This window comes from Budorcas taxicolor, chromosome 18 (assembly GCF_023091745.1).
Source record: "Budorcas taxicolor isolate Tak-1 chromosome 18, Takin1.1, whole genome shotgun sequence".
In the NCBI taxonomy this organism is placed as follows: domain Eukaryota; kingdom Metazoa; phylum Chordata; class Mammalia; order Artiodactyla; family Bovidae; genus Budorcas; species Budorcas taxicolor.
The window spans coordinates 46,862,017-46,871,374 of NC_068927.1; the positions used below are offsets into that span (position 1 = coordinate 46,862,017).

The 9,358-nt window shown below is 41.5% G+C and overlaps 1 pseudogene; it reads left to right on the forward strand.

Moving 5' to 3' along the window:
- Positions 1-6,936: 6,936 nt before the first annotated feature.
- Positions 6,937-7,823, forward strand: LOC128063932 (histo-blood group ABO system transferase 1-like; annotated as a pseudogene).
- The last annotated feature ends 1,535 nt before the right edge of the window (positions 7,824-9,358 follow it).

Here is a 9,358-nt window from a genome sequence, read left to right on the forward strand (position 1 = left end):
AGTTTTCTGAATGTTGAGCTTTAAGCCAACTTTTTCACTCTCCTCTTTCACTTTCATCAAGAGGCTTTTTAATTCCTCTTCGCTTTCTGCCATAAGAGTGGTGTCATCTGCATATCCGAGGTTATTGATATTTCTCCCGGCAATCTTGATTCCAGCTTGTGCTTCTTCCAGCCCAGCGTTTCTCATGATGTACTCTGCATAGAAGTTAAATAAGCAGGGTGATAATATACAGCCTTGACATACTCCTTTTCCTATTTGGAACCAGTCTGTTGTTCCATGTCCAGTTCTAACTGTTGCTTCCTGACCTGCATATAGGTTTCTCAAGAGGCAGATCAGGTGGTCTGGTAGTCCCATCTCTTTCAGAATTTTCCACAGTTCATTGTGATCCACACAGTCAAAGGCTTTGGCATTGTCAATAAAGCAGAAATGGATGTTTTTCTGGAACTCTCTTGCTTTTTCCATGATCCAGCAGATGTTGGCAATTTGATCTCTGGTTCCTCTGCCTTTTCTAATACCAGCTTGAACCTCTGGAAGTTCACGATTCACGTATTGCTGAAGCCTGGCTTGGAGAATATTCAGCATTACTTTACTAGCATGTGAGATGAGTGCAATTGTGCGGTAGTTTGAGCATTCTTTGGCATTGCCTTTCTTTGGGATTGGAATGAAAACTGACCTTTTCTAGTCCTGTGGTCACTGCTGAGTTTCCAAATTTGCTGGCATATTGAGTGCAGCACTTTCACAGCATCATCTTCCAGGATTTGAAATAGCTCAACTGGACTTCCATCACCTCCTCTAGCTTTGTTCATAGTGATGCTTTCTAAGGCCCACTTGATTTCACATTCCAGGATGTCTGGCTCTAGGTGAGTGATCACACCATCGTGATTATCTGGGTCGTGAAGATCTTTTTTGTACAGTTCTTCTGTGTATTCTTGCCAACTCTTCTTAATATCTTCTGCTTCTGTTTGGTCCATACCATTTCTGTCCTTTATCAAGCCCATCTTTGCATGAAATGTTCCCTTGGTGTCTCTAATTTTCTGGAAGAGAACTCTAGTCTTTCCCATTCTGTTGCCTTCCTCTATTTCTTTGCATTGATCACTGAGGAAGGCTTTCTTATCTTTACAGTATAGTCCAAAGTCAGGCAGATTGATTCCTCCAGTTCCATTCTTCTTTCTCAAGACTGCTTTGGCTATTCAAGGTTTTTTGTATTTCCATACAAATTGTGAAGTTATTTGTTCTAGTTCTTTGAAAAATACCATTGGTAGCTTTGATAGGGATTGCATTGAATCTATAGGTTGATTTGGGTAGTATACTTAATTTCACTATGTTGATTCTTCCAATCCACAAACATGGTATATTTTTCCATCTATTTGTGTCATCTTTGATTTCTTTCATCATCCACAGATAATCTTATGGGAGCTCCTATGTACATGACAAGTCACTTTTTTTTCTACTGCTTTGAAGATTCTCTCTTTGTATATGATTTTTGACAGTTTTGTTACAATGTATGTTGGTGCATATATTTTGGAATTAATTCCACTTAGAATTTGTTGAGCTCCTTGAATTTATATGCCTATTTTCTTCCCAAGATTTGGAAAGTTTTTAGCCAATTTCTTCAGATAGTCTCTCTGTGCCTTTATTTCTCTTTTCTTCTTCTAGGACTCCCATAATGCATGTATTGTTCCACTTGATGGTATCTTTTAAATCCCTTAGGCAATTCTTTTCTTCAGTGTTTTTTCTTTTTGTTCCTCTGACTTGATAATTTCAAATGACTTGTTTCAGTTCACAAATTCTTTCTTCTGCTTTATCAAGTTTGCAGTTGAAATTCCCTAGTGAATTTTTCATTGCAGTTATTGTATTTTTCAGCTCCAGAATTACTGATAGTTCTTTTTTAGAGTTTCTCTTTGTTGCTATTCTTGTTTTTTCATGCATGATTTTTCTGATGTCATTTAATTTTCTGTGTTCTCTTTTCATTCATTGAGCACCTTTAAGGTGGTTATTTTAAATTCCTTGTCAGGTAATTCAAGGATCTGTATTTTCTTTGTATGCTTTGTGACCTTCTGTTGAAATTTGGGCAATGAAAAAACAGTCATCTCTCCCAGTCTTTATGAACCCAATAGTCAAACTCATAGAAACAGAATATAGAATGGTGCTATCTGGGGACCAGAAGGAGAGAGAAATCAGGATTTGTTGTTCAATGGATAGAATTTTGGTTTTGTATGATGAAAAAGTTATAGAGATCTGTTTCACAATAGTTTGAATAGACTTAGCATTACCAAACAGTACACTTACAAGTAGTTAATATGGGAAGTTTTACATTACATGTTTTTTACCACAAAATATAAATTAATTTAAAAGCTATATCAGACATCATACTTGATGGTAAAACGTTAGCAGTCCTTTTGAAATCAGAAACAAAGTAAGTTGTTGGCATCACTGTTTATAGTCAATATTATAATAGCTCAGTAAGATAAAAAATAAAATTACTCTTGGAAGAAAACTAGTGTTAGTCACAAAGTTATGCTTATCTACAGTGAAAACATCAGAGTATTCAGTACTGAATTTGGATTTCAGCACTACGATTATCTGGTTACCTTGAATATCATTCCCATTGAAAACTATTAATTTAGTTTAACTGTTAGTTTAGCTAATAATTTAGATTCTCCATGTTTTGAGTACATCACTGAGTTCGCAAAAAGATAAGACGTATAGGAAGGAAGCCAAAATCTAAAGAAAGCATGAACCCACAGAGGTAGGATAACGTCTTCCAAGGAGGAATTTGTCAAGCTTCAGGGAAACTGATTTTACTTTGCATTAACTAATGGGGTATGGGCAGCACCAGACATCTTAGGGCCTCATCAAGGTACAAAATCCAACAACATAAAAATCTAATAAAATTCTAATCCCAGCATGCAATACCCTTAATCTAAGAATAAAATGAAAAAAATAAGAGACAAAAAAGTCCCCAATCTTTTGTTTCATAAGTAATATTAAGTATAGTGGAAAACATTTCCTTTGAAATTCAATCAGTAGGACTTCAGATGAATTTGGAATCTGAATACAGAATAACTGAGAGGAACCTCCCCACCCCCCCCACCCCCCCAAAAAAAATCAAACTTCAAGCTAAGAATTCAGTTTAAGGTGACGCTGGTTTTGGAAGCACCTGACAGAAGCATGTGTACAAAATCTGGAAGAAATCTCTCTCAATCCAGCCTCAAGAGAAATCTCCAAGAATTACCAAGGAATTCTGCAATGGCAGGAGCTCAGAAAAACTTAAAACACAAAACACAGAATTAAATAAGGCACCATGAACAAGAATCAACAGAAGAAAAGGGAAAAACTCAGGTCCCTAAATACTTCAGATAGTGGCATTTTCATTTAAAATAATTATATTTAATGTGTAAGGGGGTGGGGCATTGTTCCCACTCCTTAGATAGGATTCAGAGGAATTCAGAGGAATTCAGAGGAAAGTGACTGTAATATGTACGCAGGCACATGGTGAATTAGCCAAGCCTGTCTCCCCAGCAATGGGCAGTGGGAGCAGATGCTGCTGACCAGCATCTGTATGGCTTTAGCATACACTGTAACACACTGAACCTCAGTTTTCTTATCTATGACGCTAGGTGTTCCTCTAATCTCTCAAGGTTGCCAGGAGGCTGAAATATGGTAGATAATGCTTGTGACTGTAGATCATGGTTTACAGAAATGCGCAGACACTCAATCTGCTGTGTTGTCTTCCTCCCAATGCCATAAGACCACCACCTAGTTCAGAGGTGAAACAGCATCCTGAGGGCATTCAGTCCCTGTCAAAAATCACTGGTGGAGACTGTACCCCCAGTGTACCTCTCCAGAATGCTGCAACTCCAGTTCAAGGAATAAGCTCTCTCCTAATGAACTGCAGGACTTTATTGGTGGAATCCTCCAGTTAGATATGTGGACATGGCTAAGACTACTTCTTTTCAGTCAAGTGGTTTCCTTGGGATGCCTGCAAGTGTGGCTCCATTAACACAAAAGCACTTGAGTACCTTTTATTCTTCAGAAAGGAGGTTCGTAAACCTGGTGAAGCTGAGAGGGTAACAGGCAGGAAGGCCAGGAGTCTCCAAACGGAGGAAATAGGCTGCAAGTGTCAGACATGTTTTTATCTCTCTCTTAAGCGGCAGGAGGAAACAAACTAGTGGTATGTATATATATATATATATTTTTTTTTTTTCCCCCCTTCTCGATACAAATTTTAAAAGAGGTTTCTCTTAAAATTCTGTGTTGCCATGACACCTGGTTCCACCTGAACTTAACTATTCTTAAACTTTGAGCTAACCAATGCATTTTTCTTATGGAAATATTTGTCTTAAGCTATGTTAATGTACTATGCATTTACCCCAGACTCTGTCTTCAAGTCGATTAGACTAAAAGCTCAGAACTGACTTGACAAACCAGTATGTTATACGCATACATTGTTCTCTTAATCTCTGTTAATGAAACTATATATTTGTATGGGAATCTGCTTTTCTTCAAGATTCATATCAATTGTTTTATGGCCCGGGATGACTCACCAAGATAATCTCAAAATGTGTCTTGTGGGTGAAGGGCCTGGTGCCATTCTCTGAGTTTTGAGACATTTCCTTCCTTTAATTAGCAGACTGCTAGCAGCTATATAACTTCCAGCTAAAGACTAGCAGGAGAGGTATTCTTTCTGCCCCCTTCTAATGTCTATGTCAGAAGCTTTCTCTATCTCATTCGTACTTTAATAAAACTTTATTACACAAAAGCTCTGAGCGATCAAGCCTCATCTCTGGCCCCGGATTGAATTCTTCTCCTCTGGAGCCCAGGAATCCCAGTGTCTTTTTGTGGTTCAACAACAACCTTTCAAAGCCTCAAGGGATAAAAGAAACAAACCACGCTGCACCCTCTTTGAAACTTCCTAGGGAGGGCCCTCCAGTCAGGAGTGCTCATCAGGAATCTGCTATATCTCTATGCACAGCAAAGCAAAAGTCACAGTCTATATCATAAAGAGATGACTCCATTAAAAGACACTAATCAGAACACTCTTCCTCCCAATATGCTCAGAACTCTACTGAGAAGACTTCATAACACCCGGACAACTCCCATCTCCAAACAGCTACTTCTCTTTTTTAATTTTTTAAAATTATTTATTTATTGCTGCACTGAGTCTTCATTTGCTGAGTCTGGGCTTTCTCTAGTTGCATCAAGTGGGGGCTACTCTCTAGTTGGGGCACACAAGCTTCTTGTTGTGGTGTCATCTCCTGTTGTGGAGGACAGGCTCTAGGCACGTGGGCTTCAGTAGTTGAGAAGCTCGGGCTCAGTTGCCACGTGGCATGAGGAGTCTTCCTGGATCAGGGACTGAACCAATATCCTCTGCACTGGAAGGTGGATTCTTAACCACCGGACAACCAGGGAAGTCCCAGCCACCCACTTCTGAAGGAAGGTGGGAGCAAGGTATCACAGAACAATATAGGAGCGCCAGCCCATTCCATGGTCAGGTGGCAAGTAATCCTCATTGGCCATGAGACCATTTTTTTTAAACCTGTGGTTGGTTCCACAGTGTGGTAAGAGGGGTCTGTGTCTGAAGCTTCATTTTCTGGGAGGTATATATTTGGAGCTGCCTAGGATATCAGAGGGAGGAGGTGTGTGAAATGGCAATGTGCAGAGCCCTGAGTTAGCATGGAGCACTATCTTAGCCTCTCTTCACTGTCTTCAGGCCTTAGTCTGAGGGACAGTTGCATGTAAACCCTAAGGAAGAAAACCAAAAGAACCCGACAAAAACAAAACAAACAAAAACCACCTCAATAAAAGAAACCTCAGAGAAGGCACAAATGAGTCAGAGGGTAAAAATGCAGGATATTTTGGAGTACAGCTGCTTTGTATTTGTGGACCAAGACCCACCTCCCTGAGCCTATTTCTCCATTGGTACAATGAGGATAATGTAGCATCTATCCTCTAGACCTGAAAGGATTAAACAAGATAATGTGCATCAAGCTTAGTAGTCCTAACACTAGTGGAAGGTAGGTATCAAAAAAGAAGTAAATACTCAATGGATTTTAAGTCATCATAAAGGGGATAAAGGAAAACAATCCTTGATCTATAGGTCTTCTTTCCTCTCCACCTGAATCATGGGTCCCCAAGTCAGGCCTCCCAAAGGCTGGCCCATGTTAGCCTATGTGGATGTGATCATGAAGACAGTCTGATCTTGACTTAATAGACTTTAGGAAACCCAGTGCTTAGCTCATGGACAGTAAGTGTCAATGGTAAGCCAGTGCACAAGCCCTGACCCCCTGGCCAGGCACTCTGGTGGCTACTGTTCTGCCTCACTTTCATCACAATCTCTGTCCTTGACCTACTCAATGAACTGCCTTGAGCCAATGCCCTGAAGCTGCTTCACATGCCCAGACTTCTCTCCTACACACAGGTCATTAAGTTCCAGCAGTCTGTAGACTAATTCCTGCCACCTGGTTACTCTGACAGCACCTCAGACAGAAACTGAGTCTATAAAGGTCCTGCCAGGATCCCATCTTTCTCCACAGGGCATCACAAAAAATGCCCTTGGGTCAAGGTGCCCCCTTGCACTGGTGTCAGGCCTCAGGGGAGACTGCACTGCTGGAGTAGTGAGCAGGGAGTGGGGGCCACTCTGCCTCACCCTGCCCTGGGGAGAACACTGAGGGTGGAAGGTCAGGAGGGATGAGGGCCCCCGTATCGTGGAGAAGACAAGAGGTGACATTCTTCTGCCGTGCAGGCATGGCTCAGGTACTACAAATATTGGCTGGGATACAAAAATGCTACTTGTTTCATTGAGTGAACTTTCTTCTAACAGTTTTCATCATAGCCTTTCTTGGCTATTGTTACTTGAAATCCAGAAACCAGAAACTGGAAAACATCCCAACTGAGGCAAGCGTAACTATTAAAGAACACCACACACCACAAAGTGTAAAATTATCAAGGATGGTGTATCCCCCGCCAGATATGCTTGTACCACCTAGGAAATATGTCCTTCTTATGACCCCCTGGCTGGCTCCCATCATCTGGAATGGGACTTTCAACACTGATATCCTGAATGAGCAGTTCTGGCTTCAGAACATCACCATTGGATTAACTGTGTTTGTTGTGGAAAAAAAAATACATTTTCCACCTGAAGCTGTTCCTGGAGATGGCAGAGATGTACTTTATGGTGAGACACAGGGTGAACTATTATATCTTCACTGATCGGCCAGCCTACGCTCCTCTTATTCGCCTTCAGAAAGGACGGCAGATGGTCATCTTCAAGGTCCAGAGGTATGCCCGCTGGTAGATTTCCATACACCGCATGGAGGTGATCAGCAATTTTACTGAGCAGCGCTCCCACCAGGAGGTGGATTGCCTTGTGTGTGCAAATGTGGACATTAAGTTTAGTGATGATGTGGGCATGGAGATCCTCTCCTCCTTGTTCGGCACCCTCCATCCTGGCTTCTACGGATTGACTCAGAAATACTTTGAATATGAACGCCGGCCTCCATCACAGGCCCATATTCCTGAAGATAAGGAGGGCTTTTATTACATATGGGCCTTATTTGGGGAGTCCATGCCAGAGGTTTACAGATTTGCCACGGCCTGCCATGAGGCGATGATTGTTGACCAGGCCAATCACATCGAGGCCATGTGAAATGATGAGAGCCACCTGAACAAATAACCTGCTTTATCACAAACCCACCAAGATCCTTTCCCCTGAGTATATATGGGCTAGTCAAATACTCAATTATTTGGAGTCAAGTCAGGTGCGGAATTTGGTCCACACTATACATCAGTATAGATTTAGGGTCATGAAGAGGAAAAACTGATGAGCAAAGCTTCCAGGAATGGCTCAGAGAGGGGCCATGCTCAGCTAGCCTGAGTCTTCTTCTTGGCATGCCATCCTTCATTAAAACCAGTTTTAGCAGAAAAGGTATAACTCTGCTTCCTTTTACTGTCTGGTTGAAGCCTAGCACCACCTCCCCAAGTGTATTCAGGCCCAGTGCCATCCCCTTCCCCTCCCTCCGACCACCAACCACCATTTTGGCTGGCCTGGTTCCTGGGTTAAGGTAAGTTCCCAGAGCTGCCCCCATCTTTAGCTTCTCACAGTGTACTCCTAACACCCTTCAGGAAGGAGGAGGCATGCAATCTCAGTCTATCCTGCCAAACAAGGGATCAGAGATGACATCTTCTCCAGAACAAGGAAGGTGGCCCCAGGCACACAGTCTCCTGTTTGCTGTGACAAAGAGGCTCACAAGACTTGCCTCAGCCTTAGCCAAGCAGATGCAAAAAGTCTTCAGCTTTAAGCCAAATTCCTTCCTCTTCTAGGCTTCCCTGTGGCTCAGATGGTAAAGAATCTACCTGCATTGCAGGAGACCTGGGTTTGACCCCTAGGTTGGGAAGATCCCCTGGAGAAGGGAATGGCGGCCCACTCCAGTATTTTTGCCTGGAGAATCCCATGGACAGAGAAACCTGGCAGGCTACAGTCCATGGGGTTGCAAAGAGTCAGATACAACTGAGCAACTAACAATTCTCAGAAGTTGAAAATAAGTTGTAGTGTGAGGTAGGAGGAGAACACAATGCCAAAATCAAGGTCCTCTTTCCTGGCACTGAGCAACCTATGTGTTCTACCACCAGAAAACTTTAATTTCAACAATCAGTGATTTCACAGTTTAGTCCAAATAAAATATCATCACAGTACTATCCTTTTCTTTTAAAAAGTGAGTGTTAGTCATTCATCATGTCCAGGCTCTGCTTTGGTGTGGATGTAGGCACTTGACCTATATTTGATGACCAGATACCTCTGCCCTAGACTTGACCCAGACCTAACCCCAGAGAAGCAAGGACAGTAGAGACCCAACAAGTAGTTTTTTAGCATGTTTTGGCTGCCTGGCCTCCCTCATTCCTATTTGCTGAATTCAGTCCTCTAGCTTTCCAGGGATTCTGATAGGCTTCCAATAAATTATCTTTCTACTTAAATTGGCAGGAGTATGATTCTTTGCTTTCAATTATAAATCTCAAATAACAGATGCAGAGAATGTACCTCATCAATAGCTAAGTAGAACAGGCCCAGTTTTGTCTGTCAGGAAGTGTTGGGCTTTTTTCACACTAAATAGGGCTACAAAATTTTTTAAAACATTGTAAAGCAGTGAATTAATTTTCCATTTTAAGGGTATAGCAATAGAAAAATAAATCTGAAGTAGACAGAACTAAAGAAATGATAATAGAAATATACAGTAGGGAAAAATTAACACCAAAAAATGGACTTTTAAAAGATTAACAAAACTGACAAACTTCTAGAAAGACTGACCAGGAAATAAAAGGAGAAAACTGAAATTATCACTATCAGGTATAAGGAGGCATC